Raw genomic sequence first — 17,627 nt, 5'->3', positions numbered from 1 at the left:
GCAAATTTTTGTTGAGGAAATCAAGGAAGCAAGTGAGGCGTTTATCGATTTACTACTGTCTTTCGGTATAAGTGATCTGATCGTTAATAAATTTGTTGGTAAGTGGTTCTGAATTTCAAAATTACAATGTTATAAAATCAAATTTTCATTGTAGAAAACCAGTATACCGTGGAGACGTTGAAAATTATTGAAAGGAAGGAAGTGGAAGAATTGATACCTGCGCCATTTCTTTCCGAACGGACGAAATGCATTTTGGGATTAATTCTTGGAGAGTCGCGCAGGCAAGATTAGTTTAATCAAATTATTCGATCGAATCTATTTTTTTTTTCATTGAAATAGGGTCTATCGCCGTTATCTACTGGCCATTTATCAGCCGAGCAAACCACCTCTTCACAGCCATCAAGCGAAATACTAAAATCCGAAAAAATAACACGCGAACGTTGCAACGCAAGTTACCTTCTCAACGCTTCATCAAAAGGTCGTGCCTTACTGCAAAAATGTCAAACCCAAAGGTTTTTGTCAAGAGCGGATAAGAAAGCCATCACTCATATCGTGGTTGATGAATTTAAGGATCGTTTCGGAAAACTAACCCCGTCGGAGTTGCAAGATAGAGCTGCTGAACTGAGGAAGCTGTTTCCAGGAGAGCCCGAGGTAATTTACGCAATTCAATAGATAGAAATGAATTCCATAATAATTCCCCGAAAGCACCTGCAACTGTAAGAATACATCAATAATCATTAATATGATTCATCTAGGACAGATGGTATCAGCCAACTTTCATCAAAAGCAGTGCGGGCCGGAAGACCAAACTACGTAAACAGGCCAAAGGACGATTATACGACAGAAATATCAACTACCGGGAAACAATTGCAGATGACCAGGAAAATGTGCCGCAGCCTTTCGAAAGAGCAAGGTAATTTTTTATTATTTCAATAGATATTTGATATTCTAAACGCACATAATTGAATAGAAGTAATACATTAATATAATGTGCCTAAAATATTTATTAACTTATTTCATTTCGTTCAACAGCTTCAGAGTATCAACAAATCAAGGCCTGGTTCGTGAATAACCAAGACGAGTGGGAAGAAGTTAAACAGAAGTGGAAGTCAACAAGCAAGCTGCGAATATTGGAACTATCAAAAAAATCCAGCTGGACGGGTTCCGCTATTCTTTCGGAGTACCCTATACTAAGAAATCATCTAGGCTATCAGCTTGCTCAGATTGATTTTATGCACAGGTTTCCAGGAAAGGAAACTCTGTTGTTTAACCGTTGGCCAACATTTGTTGAAGGCATTCGCTCTATATTGGATATCGAAGTGACAGACGCAGATGGAAAGTTTCTTCTTTCTTTGCTCGATGGCGAATTAACACCGGGTATATGGCTATAATATTTTCTTTATGCTTATAATTTTTGTTTTATTTTTTAAATTTATATTTATTATTATTTTTGAACATCTTCTCATTTTACTTTCTTCCTTTTTCTCACAGATACTCGCGATTTCATCATCGTATCATTACTCGCACATGTATTGCCAAGTCCTCATCTAACTTGTTCCGGAAAACAGCGGTGGAAACCATCAATTCTTGAATCAAGGCAAAGTGTGGTGATTCATCTTAACGATCTGTCGGATTTAAACGAAATACTTGGAACCGTATTCAACAGAAGTCGCGAAAAGGAATCGAAACTGCTCCCTTCATATTGGTTCATGGTGATCTGCAGAGACCCATCGGATTCCTTGTATGGAATAATATCGTGTCGTACAAGTTGCCGAACTTTTTGAAGGCTCTCGATATTTGCCTAAAGATATACAAAGCCTACAACATTGATTATCCACGGCAATCACTGTCAATTTGGGATTTACTCTCCGCATTCTTATTTGACTTTGATCCGGTTAGTGACAAGGCAACTATTTCCACGCTGTGTGCAGCTATACGAACAAAACAGCCACCACAATGATGCTATGTATCGTGAAAGGATGTTCAAAAACAATTAATTGTATCGATCGACTATATGACCATTTGAGAAAACACCATCAGCACATCTCTGCATATACTTGTAATTATGCCAACTGTACTCGCAGCTACAATGTCCGAGCATCTTTTTTTAGACATTTAAAGAAACATTTGAGCGACGAAAAAGATGTTCAGAATATTGAAAATTTAGATACCGGAAATTATAAAAACGACGAATACTGTAGAACTGAATCCGAATGTAACGATTTGCAACCCGACAGCAATGTATCTGTTCTTGATAACGAATCCTCCGAAATGACAACTATAAATACTAATACTGAATTAAGTATCATAGATATTCAAGCAGTTCAGAATCAAATGCGCAATCTAAGCATCGGCTTTAACCTCAAATGGTTGGACGTAAACGTATTGCCGAGAAAGACTGTTTTTGAAATTCAGCATGATGTACAGCAAAAAATACTGAAGCCATTTCAGGAAGTTGTGGAAACAATGCAGATTGCTGGCATGCTTTCGGTTGAAGGTAAAAAAATATTTGAAAAAATGTTTGAAATGTTTGACGGAGCTGATACAGAATACAAGTTTATGCAAAGTTTAAAATCAACTGGTTTGTATGCCGACCCAAGAGAGTACGTTATAAGCAATGAGTTACGCTCAGGAGTTACCAACAACGAACAAGGAATGGATAACGATCCTATTACTGGTAATATATGGAAAGATAAAATTTTACAAAAATATTATTAATGTGATTTGCTTTTTAGGAATCCTAATACCGATAAAATTTCAACTTAAAAAATACTTGGAATCCCCGATGGTGTTTGAGACAATTCTCGGAAATTTGAATCCTTCACCAGATGGTTATATTCGTAGCCTCATTGATGGTATCGTTTGGCAACAGAAAGTGGCAGGACATTCATCGAACATTGTCATACCTTTGAATTTGTTCTTCGACGATTTTACAACCAAGGACACGGCTTCCCACATGCATCGAGGACTTCTGTATTAGGTGTATATTACTATATACCATGTTTGCCTGGATATATTTTGGCCAAGCTGGCAAACATTTTGGTTGCAGGATACATTCTATCAGAAGACAGAAAAGAATACGAAAATGAAGAACTGTTCAGTAACCTAGTTGAGGTTCTGATCGATTTAGAGTTAAATGGTGTAAATATTACTCATAATGGTGCTAATGTAACAGTACATTTTATGGTAGGATTTATAACAGGCGATAATCTAGGAATCTCAGGCATTTTGGATTTGGTTGAATCGGAAAGAGCAAATTTTTATTGTAGACTTTGCAAACGTAATCGCGAGCAGCGAGAGAAGGATACTGTGGAATACGAAGAAAGTTTCAGAACAATAGATGGCTACAACCAAGATTTAAGACAAAATGATGTTTCATCCACCGGTATTCATAAGAACAGTATTTTTAATAGCATTCCATCATACCACGTCGTCTCAAACGTTTATTTTGACTTAATGCACGACCTATGGGAAGGCGTTTGTATGTACGGTCTTGCCCATTGTCTGAACTATTTTATCAAAGTAAAAAAGATGTTTAGCCTTACTGAACTAAACTGTAGGAAAAATTTATTTGTCTTTGGAAACCTGAATTCTTCCAATATACCAAATGACATCAAGGACACAAATCTAGTTAGGAGTAAAGTCAAAATGACTGCCAGTGAAATCAGAACCATGATAACATTTTTTCCTCTAATGTTTGGAAAGTTGATCCCGGAAAATGATGCTGTTTGGTCATATTTTTGCAATCTTTTAAAAATTTGTCATATTTTAATGTTACGCGAAATACATCCTTCATTGCTAATCACGTTGAAAACAATAGTTAACATCCATCACACTCAATATCAACAGCTTTTTGATGATCAACTAAAACCCAAACATCACAACATACTCCATTACTCCTTTTTTATTCTCAATTCTGGTACACCGCGCCATCAATGGGCAATGCGAGGAGAAGGTAAACACCGAGATGCTAAACAATATAGCAGAGTCAATAACAACAACATAAACATATGTAAATCATTGAGTATAAAAGCGGGGTATAAGTTTGCATTCAATCTGTATAACAATTCTTTCATAACTCCACGAATTGATTTGAGCCAGTCTAAAGTTTTAACATGCCCTTAATACTGATGTCCAATCGTTTTTGACAGAAAGATCTATTTCAGTTAGCAGTATAAAGTTCGTAGATAGTTTCATAAAACAGGGCTCAACATACAACAAAGGTACATTTTTTTATGTAAGCCATTGTAATATAATCAATATTTTTGAGTTGGATTGCATTATGATCGGTGAGGACGACAACCTTAAAATAGTTTGCCGTAGCGTACTCTGTCGTACTTTTGACGAGCACTTGCAGTCTTTCGAGGTTCAAATAATGCTGAATCCCAAATTATTATCTAACATTGCACAATTCGAAACACATACTATTAACCTGCACATCGTCAATGAGAGATTGTATTTCCGATTTTGTAACTTTAGTATTATGGATGAGCCGATTGAATCGCTTATTGTATGTTAATTTGTTAAAAACAAAAATGTAAAAAATATATAAATATATGTATATAAAACGAGTTATTATTCATAATAATTAAATGTTTGCACTACGAGCATTATCACTTGATATAGAGTAACTTGATTCCAAATTTCATACAAAAAGTGTGCAATAGAAATAATATATTCGATGTTTTATATCAAGATGCTCATCAAGTGATATACTGCCGGTGGACACATAATTGTCCCATGTTTGCTAGGAATCTGTATATACATGGGACAATTTTGCGTCCATCGACACCTCATAGGCTAAACATACTATTGAGCGGAGCGATAGCAAAAATAAATATATTGAAAACAATAAATTTTATTTTCAGTATTGCAAAATACATTTTTGAACGTAATATTTTTTTTTTGAATCAAATAAAAAAAAAGTTGAAACAAAAATTTTAATGTTTGGATTTAAAAAAAAAATTACAATTAAAACATATATTGTAAATTCAACAATTGTTTTTTTTTGACTGCTGTGTTGGTCGATTTTAGAAACAACAATATTTATTGTACAACCAAATCTGATTTATTATTGAATTCAACAATAAAAATTATTAGCCGGGGAACAATATTTTTTGTTGTTTTTATACATAATAACATTGAGTTTAAAAACATTTTCTGCGTGTAGCAGGGGGCCTGCCTAGGACGTAGTGAGGCTTGGCTGCGGACTCTGTTAAACCTCTCCAAAAAGCTGCATGTTTCCGCAAGCAGGCCCTACCAAAGCGATCGTGTGCCGCTCAAAGCGCATAGGAGCCCAGGAAGTGTCAATTGGCACATCAGGTTCAATACCGGTGAGATCCTGATTATGGCATGCTGGCTCCGTGTTAACGAACCTTGTCTTGGATATCGTAATATTGTGAAAGCGAGGGTTGGCAGTCTGACATTTCACTCTCTTAGTAGAGCCGGGTGACACTGACTCGAAACGGCGAGTGGGCTAAGGCTGTCCATAAACCACGTAGACTCTTGAGGGGGAGGGAGGGGTTTCGAAAAAGTCTACGTTAGTCTACGAAGGGGGACGGGGGGGTATACCAAAAGTCTACGTAGACTTTTTCATTTATTTTTTATTCTTTTGGAAAACAGTTTATACAGCAGCTATGTGCAAAGTTCACTATTGTTTTATTTTTTTTAGGATTTTCCAAGATTTTTTTACAAGACTTTATCGGAATAATCTCTTGAATTTCTGTAGAAAAAACTAATGAATTTCACTGATGTAATAGTCTGAACTATGGCTTAAAAGGAAAGCAGGAAAATTCTCCGAAGTATTCTATAAAAACTTTCGCAAAAATTTCAAAATTTCCACTTGGATTTTATTGCAGATTCTTTTGAATTTCGTAAGGAGATTCTTTAGAATTCTCACGAAAAATTATGCCGCACTTCAACGGGGAAATCACTGAAATTTCCGCGAGAAACCCTTCACTGAAGATTTTCTGGGAAGTCACCTAGAATTTTTTTTCAATTTCGGAAATTCTTCGGATTTTTCGCGAGGAATTCTTTGGATAGATAAGCCAAATTCTTCGAAATGTCGATGGGAGATTCTGCGTACACAGATAGAAAAATTCTCCAAAATTACAACTGAAAATTTTCTATAATATCCACCGCAAATTATTCGGAAAAGTCTTTGGAATGTCTATATGTTGTTTTTTTTTTAATTTTCTTAGGAAAATTTTCCAAATCTGCAAGAACGTAGGAATCCATTCTAATTCCACGGGAAATATTTCGGAATATTCATTTAAATAAATTTTCACGGAAATTCACTCGGAATAGTTTTGGAACTTAGAAGAAAATTCTTGCGATTTCAACGGATGATTATTCAATTTGATATTGCATGATATTTTCAAGAAAAGCATCGGAATTTTCACGGAGAGTTCTTTGAAATATAACCGGGAAGCTTTAAAGATTTTCCAGCGGGATCTTCTACGAAAATTTTTACGAAAAACTTATTGGAATGTAGACTTAACATTCTCGAAATTTCAACACGAAATTTTTCAAAGGTCTTAAAATTTTTCGGTTTTCTACAAATTTGAACCGGCGTGGTCAGATGCGTGACAGATTTTAAGTAGTGGCGTGCCGATGCAACAGTGTCGGCAGCGGTGGTGAACACCTCTAGGAGGAGTCAAATCCAAGAGAAATTAAATGAATTGACTTTGGGATTTGGTTTCAGGAGCTGAGGATTAAATTTGAATCCGATTTTGATTGTCCAATCACATATGATTTTTTGTAAATTTTGAAAAAGTCTAGGTAGATTTAAGGGGGGGGGGGGGGGGTTTCGGAAAAGTCTACGAAAGTCTACTAGGGGGGAGGGAGGGGTTTACAAATGTGAAATTTCGGTCTACGTGGTTTGTGGACAGCCCCTAAAGGCTAGGCTGTCTTCTGTCCGCTAAAACCGTGGCGCTGATCTGGCTCTGAACACGTAAGTGTCAACCCTTGCATGGCCTCCCTGCATGCCGTAAGATATGCATAGATAACCATGGGATCATTAAAGGCGATTACTCCAGCAGGTTTCGACAGCAGCCACAAGGGAAACCAATTACGTGCAACTACAATGAGGGTTATGATGCGTTATGCATGGAGGTGGTAGACCCCTTTGCCAAGGTGGGTTTGGTGAGGTCTCCTCCCAGGGAGGCGAAGAGCGGAGTGGAGGAGGCTGCAACTAGCAACACCGGAGCCTCCCCAGCAGTGACGGGATATAGCCCTATTACCACGCTCAGTGAGCCACTACCCGGGATGCGGGTGGTCGCCGAGCAACTCGATGATATCATCGAGTTCGCGAACACAAGGCAGAACATCAGTAAGGAACTGAAATGAGAACCTTCGGTTGCTCTGCCAGGCTGTTCGAGTCGCAAGACAAGAACAGGATGCGTTTATCAGGCGGGTGATGGGAAGAGAGAAGGCCGACAAAGGTGCTCAAACCGATGCCTTCTCCTTCTTTGGAGGAGCGACCATGGCCCAAGAGGCGATTGATTTCGCCCTGACGGCCAAGGAAGAAAAGACTGCGCCAAACCCGAATCAGGCAGCAATCCGGCGAAGGCACTCAGAGCAAAACCAAATGACCGCAAAAGGCCAAACGTCGTCTGGACAGAGCAGATCGGGGTGCAGAGGAGCCCGTAGGGCGTCTTCTCGGCCCAAAAAGGCGAAAGGCACCAACCAGGTGCAAGTCGCCGGGCCGCAAGAGAGTACCAGCCAGCCTGTGTCATCGGCACAAGGGACTGAAAATCCCTGGCAGCTGGTCAGTAGGACAAAGATGAAGTCGAACTAAGGATAGAGGCGAGACCTTGTTTGTGAAAACTGATAAGGCAAAGTACGCTGAAGTCCTTAAATCGATGCGGGCGGCCAAAAAGCTTTCGGACTGGATCAGGACATGCGAAGCGTCAGACGCACCAAGACAGGTGAAATGACCTTGGTTCTGAAACGCGGAAACGCGGAGCGCAGGCTGGTGGGACTGACTACAGGAAGCTGGCTGGATCTTGGGTGACGACGCCGAGGTGAGCTCGTTAGGGGCGAAAGTGATTCTTCAGTGCAAGAAACTGGACGAGGTCAAGAAAGCGGACGACGTCGTCTCTGCCGTCAGAGACCAGTGCGGTACAGAGGTCGGCAAGACCTCTGTACGCCCAAGAGGCGGTCCCTTTGGCGCGCAGGTAGCCTACCGTAGGTTACCGGTGGCGGAAGCCAAAAAGGTAATGGAGCAAGGGAAGTTGAAGATCGGCTGGTCAGTATGCCCAGTGACCAAACTCCAGCCGCCTTCAGTGGACAGGTGCTATCGGTGCTTACGAGTTGGGAAACAAGTCCTACAGCTGTAAGGGCCCAGACCGTAGCAACATGTGTCGTCGTTGTGGTGAGAAAGGGCACAAGGCGCATGAATGTGATAAGGCACCAAAGTGCCTTATTTTCGGCAGCAAAAAGCAAGCCTGTAACCATGTTATGGGTGGGTCTTCGTGTCCCATCGGAGAGAAAAATAAGACTAAGTCGTGCAAGTAACACAGCTGAATCTTAACCACTGTGCAACTGCCCAGCAGCTGTTGTGGCAGTCGGTATCGGAGTCGAGGACTGATGTCGCCCTCCTGTCCGACCCGTACAACGTCCCTGTCGATGTGTGACGATGTGTGACGACCCGTACAACGTCCCGTGGGTGTGACGCCTACAGGATAGTGATGGCCAATAGACCTCTTCATGTTTTCAAAAAGTATAAAAAATCAACCAATCACCCTAGAATCACAATTCTTATGCTTAAATAAGCCTCCTGTCAAATTTTCAGGTCATTCGGATAAAATTTAGAGGTGGCTCAAGTCGATTAGGTGTTTTTGGGCCATTTTCAATTTTGAAAAAAACCTAGCAATAGATATAAATGCCAAAAATCAACGCAACAACCTCTTAACGGAAGCTTTTGATGTGCTCTACAAGTCTTGTGAACAATGCGATTCGTTCCGTTCACGTTTTGACCATGATAAAGTGATTTTCAAGCTTTTAAGTGCATAACACAGTATCCCCTAGAAGTCGTTGTTCTACAAAATTCTTAAATTCATTACAAACCATTGCTAATTCATTGTATTATTATTCCTCTTCATTCTCTGGACATTTAAGTAATATAATTGCCAATGTTCGATTTAACGTTAAATTTTTAAAAACTCAAAATTTGAACATTTGTCATTAATTTACACGTTAGGATTTCTTCTAACAAGTTGTTCGAACCAAACCGAGCTCTTCACCACCCGAACGGTCCCCGGGTAGGTTGGCGAGGATTATCGAGGTACTCTTCCCGTCCAGAGCCACAAGTCCCTACCTTCCTGCATCGCAAGGCAATGGTGGCTCCGGTGACAAACGGAGAGTTACTCGCGGTGGTCAAATCCCTGGTAACGAACAAAGCTCCAGGGCCTGATGGAGTTCCGAACAGCGCTCTCAAGGCAGCAATCATAGCGAACCCGAACATGTTCAGGCTAGCTAAGCAAAGATGCCTAAATGAGTGTAGATTCCCCGAAAGATGGAAAAGACAGAAACTGGTGTTGTTGCCGAAGACCGGGGATCCGCCGGGCGACCCATCGGCGCATAGACCAATTTATCTTATAGACACGACGGACAAATTGCTAGAGAGGCTGACCTCGTACTCAGAGGCCGTTCGTACGGCCTGTCAAGTAATCAGTTCGGTTTTCGCAAGAGTAAGCCGACGTTGGATGCTATTAACTCGGTGGTAAAGACCGCCGAGATAGCGATCCAATAAAAAAGGTGAGGTATTCGACACTGTGTGTTAGTGACACTTGATGTAAAGAACGCATTCAACAGCGTAAGCTGGGATGCCATCGGCTTAGCCTGCCTGTATTGGATTTTGAAAAGCTATTTCCAGAAACGTGTACCCTATTATCGCAGGAGTTCTGCATGGTTCAATCTGGGCCCGGTATTATGGAATCTTATGTATTACAAGGTTCTGAAGCTAAAGATCCCTCTCGAGTTAAGATCTTCGGCTTCGCCGATGACGTAACTTTGCAGGTCTACGGGGAGTCAATTCCCGAAGTAGAACTGACCGCAGCACACGCGATCAGCACGGTAGAGGATTGGATGAGCGCCTGGAGCTCGCTCAACATAAGACGGAGGTGGTTACCGTCGACAACCCCAAGTCGGTTCAACATGCAGTGATTCACGTGGGTGAAGTCGCGATCGCATCAAAGCGGAGTTTGAAAATCCTTTGGGTCGTAATAGACAACAAGCTGTCCTTCGTTAGCCATGTCGACTATGCGTGCAAGAGGGCTTCGACTGCTGATGCGGCATTATCGAGGATGATGTCCAACAGTGCTAAGGTGTGTGCCAGTAGACGTAGGTTACTGGCAGTCGTTGCCGTATATATTCTCAGGTACGGCGGCCCGTCCTGGGCGAAAGCTCTGGGGGTAACCAGTTACCTGCGGAAGCTTGAGAGCACGTACCGCTTGATGTGTCTTAGGAGGCATCAGAGGAGCCCGCGAATTCATCAGGGTGACTTCGGTTGCCAGATGGCAGCGCGAGTGGGATAACTCTTCTAAAGGTAGGTGGACCCACCGGCTGATACCTAACATATCGAGCTGGGTGGGGAGACCCCATGGCACTATAGGATTTCGGGCGGTCATTAATCGAAAATGTCATGTCTTCCGAATTATTTTAAAATATTTTCTCTCCATTGTCAATACTCTAATTAAGAGAAATTCTGAATTTGAAGTCTCTAGGTGCACTAGTTCCAAAGATATAAGGTGGCAAAATCAGAAATGGGTAAAAAAGTTAGCAAATTTTCTGAAAAAATATTTTATTTTCAACTATTTATTGAAATATTTTTTAAATGTTTTTTCTTCAATGTTAATACATCATTACAAAGGTTATTGTATAAGCTTTTAAATGGTGTGCAAAAACTAATGGTTACACTGTGAAAAAAATTGAAAAAATGCGGAAGCAATATTTTTTCCAAAACGACGCTATTTTCAACTTTGATAGTGAAGAACTTTTTTCCTCAGGAATCCCCAGGTTCTTTTATGATACACATCAAGGACAAAGCTTCGACTAAAATGTCCTGAAAGAATTTCTTGCCAGTATTTGCAATTAACAGAGTTAAGTCACTCTGATTTTTTTTTTCATTTGTTTTTTTACCGTGTTTTGCCTCTCGTACTCCAAGGTTAATGCTCATTCCAAAACGAATGTTTGATAGAAGGCCCGGAGACCCCTAGTGGTATATATCAACTAACTCAGCGCGAAGAATTGAGGTGATGTCTGTATGTGTGTGCATGCGCGTCTGTATGTATGTGCGCAAAAGAACGCAATCGCCATTTAGACACTTATTTGTGTCCGATTTTCTCGCAACAAGTTTCATTCGACGGGAAATCTAGTCCCATCGTTTCCTATTGAAAATGGGTCAGACTGAACTATGCGCTCAAAGGGTATGGTCAAAATACATTTATTGGTAATAACTTCGACTTTATTTATAACCATTTGAGCTCATTTAATTAACTTTTCAAAGGAGTAAATGAATAAAACCCCAATGCAATGCAGCACAACGGTAACGGAAGGATTTAACAGTTCGCTCATATATTTCCTGTCAAATTTTACTGTTTCCGTCGCCATTCCGCTGAAATGCGTTTGGGGCTTGAGTGGTTTGAGTCATTCTCTAAACCTAATTTTCTGAGCTATTCATTAGCTACTGATGGAGAACTAAATATGAGATTTCATAATATGTAAATATTTATAAATCTCCTGGAATCAATAATTCCCGACATGTTTATTGCAAAAGTAAAGACGAACAATATCTTAGTTAGAACGGAGCGTATGAAATTCCTGCTAGTGTTCATGAATGTCTGGCTAATGGTAGGGAAATATTTATTCACTCATCTACACTTTGAGGTTCACTGGCTGAACAACCAGCGGAAAGTCAATATAAACAGTTGAAGAAATTTAGAACTCATAATGCAAGAAAATGATCAAGAGAGGCAAATGTTGACATTTTCCTTCGTGCCTTACATGAATCAGATCCATTTTAAGCTCGATTTGGATAACGAGGAGACGTTGGAAAAAATTTTCACTTAGTTATTCTTATGCCATGCGTAATTTTGTAATATTTGAAGATTTTCAAAAGTTCTTTATCTTCTAATACTTTAGATGAATTTATCTCATCTTCCATCGTTGATGGAATTGAAGAAAATATCATTGAAGACTTAAACCTTGACACAGAAAAAGAATGATGCTGTATATAACTTGTAGAAATCATGAAAACAAATCAAAAGTAATTCAAATAGTGTTGTTATTTAAATTAAAAGAATTTTGCTTTTCGGAAGAATGGAGCATTCTTACATTCCACAATGAATGTCCACATTTTTTGAGAATATATTAATCTCATTTTTGAATAACTTGTACACGTAAAATGTCATGGGATTGCGATTTCTAATTTGCTAATACCCTTTTTCAAAAGTTATTTTCAATTCTGATTATTTGATTAACATTTAATGCTTTATGATCCTTCAGATCCTAGTACTTTGTCAAACAAATTGTTCTAAATACAAATTGTGAGGCATGAGAGTGAGAACAAAAAATATCACGGAATGTCATGAAATTAATGTCATTTAACATGATCGCCGCCATAATGTCCATAAATTGCTGAACTTAGTTTTTGTACAGCCCCTTCCTTCTCCTTAAGAAAACGCACGAAATTTCAACTTCCCAAATAGGTTTGCTTTGTCACGTTAATCGAACCTATGAAAAAAATAATTACGTAATTCATAGACGATCCCCAAAGGGGGGGGGGTTGGAAATTGTATATTCATGCTATTTCGACCATACACAGCTAAAACTAAGTGGAAAATCACTTTAAAAGTCCAATTTTATTTTTGACCGCTCGCTTGTATGGGGATCCCCCATAGTGCATGGGGAAGTTTACTTCCATCTGACACAATTGCTGCCATGGCTGCTTCCGGCAGGACCTCCACAGATTTGGGCACGCGGAGGGCCCCGTCTGCCCTGACTGCCCAGGTGTTGAAACTACAGCCCCGGATACCCTTATCCAGAGGATGTGCCAAGCGGTGGAGAAGTGGAACACAGTTTCGACTGCAATCACTCAGATTGCCTGCCGCTTGAAGAGAATCTGGCGCGACGAGCAGCAGTCGACAAGCATGACTAACTTAGTTAATTAGAACGAAAACAGACTGAGTGCGGGGAAGTGAATGAGAGGTTTGCACATGTCGAGGTAAGAGTATCGCAGCGGGTGGCAACTGCAGTTGCCATCGCGATGCATGGCAGAAGAGTGAGCGCATAAGTGTGAGTATGGACTGCACATGCCGAGGTAGGAGGGTCGTAGCGTAGAACTGTTTGTACCTATCACTATCGACACCTCGAGGCATGGCAGATGTGTGAGGCAGAGTGAACATCCAAGTCAGCCTCACATGGTATGTCAGAAGTGAGAACTTAAGTAAGTCCCACATCGTTGTGTCGTGGAAGATGCTTTCGTGCCTTTTAAGTGTAAAATAGCGAGGATTGGACAAGGAACACCAGGAGAACGCAGTACATGATCGCTGGCAATCAACGTGAGTTCATTAGTGGTGGTGGTAGTGAAGCAATGTAAGGTAAGATATTTGAAATTGTAGAAGAATTTGTGTACCTTAGAACTCTAGTGACGTGCTATAATGATCTTACCCGCGAGGTGAAAAGGCGTATTGCAGCTGCGAGTGGCATTATTCGGTCATGAAACATGGACGTTAAAGGAGGCTGATCGGAGAGCTTTTGAAGTATTCGACCGTATGGTGCTGCGGTAAATATTCGTCGGTAAACAGAAGAATGGCATCTGGCGGCGTCGCATGAATCACGAGTTATACCAGGTGTATAAAGGACAGGATATTGTTAAGCTTATACGACACAGCAGACTACGGTGAACTGGACACGTTGTTCGTATGTCGGAAAAGCGTCAATATTCAGTAGAGAACCCGAAGGAGGCCGTAGGCTTCGTTGAAGGCTGCGTACACGATGCAGTAGAAGAGGACTTGAGGGCGCTACACTTCAGGGCGACTAGAAGCGATTGGCTTAGGATCGATTCCAGTAGAGGACTAGGTTCGACGTAGGTTCATCGAGGAGCTGTAGCCTTTCAAGTAAGTAATGGGCCGTACACATGTTACGTAAGCACGTAAGGGGAGGGAAGTATATAGTTTTCTTACGCAACATTTACATAAAAAATCGTTGACATGAAAAAAATCTTACATAGGGGGAGGTGGGGCTCGAAAAATTCAGAAAATTTGCTTACGTAATATGTGTCTGCTTCTTAAATGGCTCTACACACCTAATTTTTTTTACCGGGTTCTCAGCAGTTTGTTCAACTTTTACCGAGATTCGCACAACCATGTTTTTTTCACCCAGATTTCTGTCAAAGTTGCTGAAAATAAGCAAATAATTTGCCGAAAATCAGATAAAAACCGTCTTTTTTGCCGGGATGCATTTTTTAGATCTTCGTTAATCCGAGACTCGCTAATTCGGAATTTTCCGGATTAAAAATTATAAACACCCATCAAATTTGTGCTGTGATTTTGTTTTGATTCATTTGTATGAATTAGACAGTCGGATAAACGAGAGTAACCTCGATAGTCCGACCATAGATTTGTCGGATCAGCGGGGGTATACTGTATCTACCTTTTTGTCTTATTGTATACCATAACAGAAGGAGTCTTTTGCCTTATTCTGTATTTTTAAAAAAGGTTTTGACGTAGGACTTACGTCTTTCTTTACTATACTGGGTGTCATTTAGATTTTTGGAAATCGAGAGCGTTACGCTGGAAGGGAAGATTTTGAACGTTAATAGCGCCTTCATCTTTCCATGGATTTAGAAGATTTATATATCAATCGACTCGGACACTCTCCACCATTTTATCTATTTCATTGAAACTCAAGATTATTAACTATAAGCTATTGAAAATTTCAATTCTTGTCAAAGCCAGTAAAAATTTCATATAAGGCTTCGGAAGCGTTTCCGTATGAAAACAAATCCTATCCGTTCCGTGCGCGTGCAAGAGAAAGATGATAAACGTCAGATAGCCTTATGTAACCAATCCCGTGCATTCCTAACACGGACATCAGAATGCGGTATGTCACGGGCCTTTGGGTCTACCGGAAGATTTTCTTTGTGTAGGGGCAGTAGGGGCAATATGAACATACGGGGCAATATGAGCCACCCTCATTTTGAGCTTATTGACAAGTTTTATCATGTAAAAGTTATATGATCTTTAAGAGGATGCTCCACATATGCATCAACGTGAAAACCGCATTAAAATTCAATTCAAACATGAAAATACACTTGAAAATGTAAATTTTCGCTGCATAGGCAAAATTATTATAAGATTTGAAGTTTATAAATAAGGTTTTGACACAAAACTGATTAAAATAAAGGTCAAAAATACACCACAATCAAAAGATATATTAAAATTGAATATTGTGCACACATGTTTGTATTGATACAAATCTGAATTTATCATAAAACTTTTTTTTCCCAAAACCAGTATCTATGGGGCAATATGGGCATACACTGGCCGGCATAATAAAGTGCCCACTTGCCGTTTTTCATACAAAATGGTCAACTTTGGAGCTCTAGATCTCGGGTTCCCGTGAACCGATTTGGCTGAAAATTTTACCAGAGCTCAGATATAACTTGAATTTTAACATATCTAAGTTTCGACCATATTGATTCACAGGTTAAAAAATTATTGCGGTATTACCAAAGTGAATTTTTGGCAAAATTTATTTTTTAAATATCTTGAATTCTATAGGTTGTAGACTGATGACATATTCAGCAAAAACGCGTATTTTGCCAATACAAAAAAGTTTGCTATATATACCTGTACACTTAGAGATGTAGTTTTCGAGGTATTTGAAAAACAATTTTTGGCCAAAAAATTCACGTTGGTATTACCGCAATAATTTTTAACCCTGTGAGTCAATATGCTCGAAACATAGATATGTTAAAATTCAAGTTATATCTGAGCTCTGGTAAAATTTTCAGCCAAATCGGTTCACGGGAACCCAAGATCTAGAGCTCCAAAGTTGACCATTTTGTATGAAAAACGGCAAGTGGGCACTTTATTATGCCGGCCAGTGTACCTGCACAGAGCAAGATATCAGGCCTTAAAATGTGAACGATTTTAAATTTCAGTAGTCAAATACAAGAATATTATCATATATGTAAGATTCATTACGGAAAAATTACAACAGCGCATTACTGCGATTAAAACGGAAAAAATGACCATTGACTAATTGAAATGTGGCTGTTCAAACGGTGAAGAGTGACAAATCGGTTCAGTCCGCTGTTGTGCGGTTTTTTAATTTTATTTGGTATGGAATACTCACAACTATTGTAGGAATATCATATTCTTCCATATTACGATACTTTTTTCGCCTAAATAAACGTTTTGGATGGGTGGCCCATACTGCCCCAAATGGTGGCTCATATTGCCCCGTATAGCCTGGAACACACATTGAAATCAATACATTTTCAAAAGTGCATTCCAACAATTTCCAAACGCATTTTTCGCCATTTATCGACGTAATATGAAAGGTAACATTCTCTAGTATAAGTCAACTACATTTAAACGATGTTTTTTTGAGCTTTTCGGCGCTTTTCGGAACGATTTCCTTAGGTGGCCCATATTGCCCCGATTACCCCTATAAAAGAAGCAGTGCCTGCCGTGCGAGTCATTACAGTTTGTGATAGCAGCGCGTACTGACGTGCTTTTTGCTCGCGCATTTTTCATTTCGTTCGTTCGTTCGCTGTTTACCTACACAGCGACAGCATGCAATCACCAGCGGTAGAGCTGCCGATGGCGAATATGCATGAAAGAAGTGGGCGCATTTTTTGCCATTCTGTGCTTGATGATGGTCGGATGCAGTGGTGTCGGTTGCGATGGATGCAATCACCCATCGCATCGCTCAGAGTTCACGGCTAGAGGCCAATGATGGGTGAGGCAGCGAGGGCAGCGGTGGTGGATGAAGATGAATAAAATTAGAGAGATTTGGTCTGCTCATCCAGGTGATTGGTTCCATAATCCACATGATCCCGGAATGGGTACGAGTCATGTCATATGACTGACCATATGTTAAGTTGTGCTTGGTACTAAACGACACGTACATTAAAACATGGTTGTACTTGTCAGTTCTGACACAGTTCTGACTTCCCAGCAAAAAAAAACAACTACACTGATGAAAATGAAAATTTGATTAAAATAATTACTTTCAATTATTTGCAGAAGGCATTAGCAATTAAAGATGCACAATCAGCAATAGTGATCATATCCATGTTAGATTAGAAAATTTCGCTGTATTACATGTCAATGTTTTAAAAAAGTCCGCAAAAAATAATTTCCAGAAGAATATTTAAATAAACTATCTTATTCTTTGTTTTTCATTTTCTGAGAAACTGTATTACAACTTGACTTAGACTCGGAGTTTGGAATCAAAACATTAAATAAATTTTCGTAGATGTATCAGCAGTACCTCCTCTATTTTAGTAGGATTACTGCTCCTTGACTTGTTTCTTATCGTTGTGATTTTTTTTTGGAGCTGTATTTTTTTGTTTGGAAAACGGGGCAGTTCCCCTAAAATAGCACATTTTGCCC

At 39.8% G+C, this 17,627-nt stretch overlaps 1 protein-coding gene and 1 pseudogene across 1 annotated transcript in view; one reads left to right on the top strand and one right to left on the bottom strand.

The window, feature by feature from the left end:
• The window catches only part of LOC134225591 (nucleoprotein TPR), a 41,786-nt gene that overhangs the window by 2,253 nt on the left and 21,906 nt on the right, over positions 1-17,627 (bottom strand). The window lies entirely within an intron of this gene.
• Positions 904-2,605, top strand: LOC134227867 (uncharacterized; annotated as a pseudogene).

Source organism: Armigeres subalbatus, chromosome 3, assembly GCF_024139115.2.
Source record: "Armigeres subalbatus isolate Guangzhou_Male chromosome 3, GZ_Asu_2, whole genome shotgun sequence".
Classification (NCBI taxonomy): Eukaryota; Metazoa; Arthropoda; class Insecta; order Diptera; family Culicidae; genus Armigeres; species Armigeres subalbatus.
Note: the sequence above shows the minus strand (reverse complement) of the source record. Positions and strands in the feature narration are given on the sequence as shown.